Below are 4362 nucleotides of genomic sequence, written 5' to 3' on the forward strand. Positions count from 1 at the left end.
CCATAGTTCTGTCAAATAAAAATTTATATAATCTGATCCATAATTCCTCACATTTTATAAAATAAATTGTTTTGTTCCTTATATTTCACAAAATGAATTTTTTCTACCCTCATTGACCATGTGTACGAATAGTTTTTTATTTTAAACCCATGTATATATCTATTTGATTTCATTAGATGAATCTATTCACTATTTGTGGCCTTTTCTCATTTGGTAATAATTCATTTATTAAATTATATAATAAAACTATCTAATTAATGGGTCTTAACTCGAATTCTATAGTCATGCTAATAAATTGTAACTTAAATTTGATGTTTCTACTCGCCACCTTTAAGACCAACAGTTGAATTACTTACCTTGTGATTGTCTTAAAATTTGAAAGTGCTAATTACTTATTTCTTTTTGTCATTCTTTTCCTTTGTTTATTTTTTCTGTCCAAATTTAATTCGATATAAATACTCAATAATGTTTAGAATTAAATATTTTCTTTGTTTTCAATTTTCGAGTAAAAAGAAATGAACATGAGTAAAAACTAATATTTTTTTAAACTCATGTATATATTTATTTGATGTCACTTGAATAGTACATTGAGACGAAATTAAATAGAAATATATTATATGCTATTCACACTGTTCAGGTAAAATCAAATAGATATATACATGGATTTAAAAAATAGCTATTCGTACACATAATCAATGAGGATGAAAAAATTCATTTTGTAAAATGTGAAGAACAAAAAACTTCATTTTGTGATTTGTGAAATGTGAGGGACGAAAAAATTTATTTTGTAAAATGTAACGAACTATGGATCGGATTATATAAAATTTGATTTGATAATTTTGCCCTTTAAAAATGATCACGTGCAAGGCATGTGGCTGATTCCGGTGAAAAACTAGTCAGAAACCTAATTCTGAGTTATTTTTTGCATGAAAAACAAAGACATAAATATTTAGTTTGGCATATAGTATGGGTAGCTGTATATTATGAACTGAATCATACGGCAAGATGTAAAGAAAATATTGAGAGAATCAAATTACTACAATTTCCATTACGTAGGGGGAAAGAAATTAAGGTGGCAATCAATCTCTGGACACAAATAGTTAACAACTGTGTGGTTAAAACAATTACTGTAATTCCCAAGAAAAAAAAGAAATAAGCAAGGTGATTCTTTTTTAATTTGCTTTCAATAAACAAGAGATGGCATTTTTTTCCTGAGCTTAATATAAGCAATAAAGATGAGAAGGGGAATAAAAAAGATACAAGTACAAAGAGAAAAAATTGTTAAAAGAAAAAACTAGAAGAAAGAGATTGGAAAATTTTTCTATATTGCTTTCTTATAAAATTACTATGATACAATACTCATATATATATATATATGCTTACAATAGAATAGTAATTATACTACCATCTAACAACTACCTAATTGATAATAATTATCCTAATCAAATCTATAATTATTATACATTTAAATTTAAACAAGATATTTACAACTATCACCTACCACCTGCCATCTACAACTCATTTCAACAGTCTCTCTCAAGTTGATGCACACATATTAAACATGCTCAACTTATCAAGTGAGTTGTAGAAACTCTAATCGACACAGTTAATTAAGGTATGACTCTAATCGACATAGCCAAAATCAAGAATCAAAGCACGAAAAAATTAGTAGAATTCAATTAAGGTGACGCTGTTGATGGGTTTGCAAATCAAAAATGGCAATGAGGCCTAAGGAAATGAACAAGCTAGCAGCACCTAATTAAGGTATGTGATTTTGAGTTCCAATTGTGTTATATATGTGCAATCGCCCATTATATTGTTAGAATATAGTGAAAAAGATGATTTTTGTACTTGAGCGGACCAAAAAAAATATGATTAAGGCTTTATTATCGACTAATCTTGAAAAAAACCCTAAAAACATTTGTCAATTGTGATGTGTTCACGTGTATCTTTCTATTGTGGGTTATCATGGTAGTCCATGTTTGGTAGAGTGGGACTTATTTTAGTACAATTGGTGGTCCTTGTCTCTGAATCTTTGGAAAAGTATGCATTTTTTATTGTCGATTTGCTAATTTTACTATTTTTTTCATCTAAAGTGTGGCCTATGTTGTTTGTTTACTGTTTTTGTTTTTGTTTTTTTTTTTAAAATATAGACTGTGATAACACAGAAGTGACTATGAAGTGTTACTTATGAGAGAAATGTGAAACTGAACCTGATATTCATTATGAGGGAGGTGAATTAAGGGTGTTTGATCATGTAGAGGTCATAGGTATAAGACTTTTTGAAATGGATAGAATGTTAGAAAGTCAAGTTAGGGCTATAGGTGACAAAAAATACCACATTTTGATAGAGGAATATGGCTTCCATTTTGTTAAAGCATGATAGAGAATTGCATGCCTATTGTGTTGATCATTTTGACTATGGAAGGGTAGTTGATTTGTACATAGAAGTTTCTTTTAGTGAGTTATTAGCATCACAGTAGGGGTCTAACATTGATGGTGAAGACTTTGTATTAGAAGATGAAGAGGATGAATCTGATGAATATAATGGTGGTTCTGATTCTGTAGAATTCTCAGGAAAAAACTCAGATTATGAGCAAAATTATGTTGACAATGACTATGAAGAAAATGTTGATCATAATTTAGAATGTTGTAGGCCTCTGTTTGGGTTAGATGGGACTTTTCTCAAAGGTGCAGCTATGGGAGTATTGCTGACAGCAATTAGATTTGATCCAAGTAATGGTTTGCATTCAATTGCTTATGCAACAACTGAGGGAGAAACTAAAGATTCCTGGATTTGGTTTCTAACTTTATTTAAGAAGGATCTAAAAATTGAAAAGGACTATGAATGGACCATAATGAGTGACAAGCAGAAGGGCATAATCCAAGCATGTAAAACAGTTTTCCAAAGGTTGATTACAAATTTTGTGTTAATCACATGAGAGAAGCTTTATGGAAAGCAGCCAAGGTAACTACTGATGCACAATTCAAAAGAAGAATTGATGCCATAGCAGAATTGGATGCTGAGACAATTAAGTGGTTAGAGAACAAGAATCCAACAACGTGGAGTAGATCACACTTCAGAACATTCCCAAAGTGTGATATGTTATTGAATGGCATATGTGAATCATTTAATGGTCAAATATTAGATACTAGGAAGGGGTCTATTGTTGTCACGATGGAGGCATTGAGGCATTTTGTCATGCAAAGAATGCAGGAAAATAGAGAAAGAGCAAGGGAAAAAGTGGACTAAATTTGATTTCTACCCAAAAATCAAAAAAAGGATGAGGGTCAACATTGACAAGGCAACTTACTGTGTGCCTTACAAATCAATTGATGTGAGTCTTGAAGTTGCTTGTCCTTATGGTGAAAAGTGAGCAATCAATATTGAGGACAGGACTTGCTCATGCAAGAAATGGAATTTGATAGGGATATCATGTGCTCATGCAATTTCAGCTTTGTGGATTGCTATGAAGGACCCTATGTAGTGCTGTTACAGTGTCAGAACATATCTTAAATGTTATGACCCTTGCATTTTACCTATGAATGAAGAGCATGAGTGGGAAGATATAGATGTTCAGGCAGAAAATCTGTTGTAAGTTCATTACTTAATGTACATTTAGTTTATTGCTTCTTGTGAGTTCAATATTTAGTGGTTACATGCCATTGTATTGTAGGGAAAAGGCACCAAACAAAGTGCAAAACAACTAGATTCATCACAGAACAACCCAATAGCTGGTGATGACAACATAATATCTTTTGCCCTTATTACTCAACCAAACCTACGTGAAGTTTTTGGGATCTTAGAAACTTTTGTAGCATATAGCAGTCAACTAGTTGACCAAGAAAAATATGTACCCTTTAGGATCAGAAATGTTCAAATCCACCTTGCAATGGAAAACACCTCAGGCTTGAATGCTGGTGCGGAACAGAGTGTGACCTCTAATGACAAAGGGAAAGCCAACGTCAACTAACTACCTATCTTGTAGCAAATGACATTTTGAAGTTTGTAATCATTTCTAGCAAATGACAAAACAGTGCATGTTTGATGGTTGTAATGAATTTTGATTGTTTCTTTTATTAGTTTATCCAAATTACCAATGAATTCTACTTTTATCCATTCAAAATAATTGCAACCTTTTCCTCAGTCACCCTTTACAGCCAACATCATAAAGCTTTTGCACAAATGTCAAATTCATCAACCAAAATCAGAAATAGAGACAACCATACCTTCTTAATTGCACAAGTGAAATATCTTCTCGCAATATTGTTTTTTGTCCCAGAAGTAACCCTTATTGCTCACTACTTATAGTCACAATTTTGTTTTGGTTCCATGGGGAGCTAAATTGAGAATAGAAGAAT

The sequence above is a fragment of the Coffea arabica genome, chromosome 9c (assembly GCF_036785885.1).
Source record: "Coffea arabica cultivar ET-39 chromosome 9c, Coffea Arabica ET-39 HiFi, whole genome shotgun sequence".
Taxonomy (NCBI): domain Eukaryota; kingdom Viridiplantae; phylum Streptophyta; class Magnoliopsida; order Gentianales; family Rubiaceae; genus Coffea; species Coffea arabica.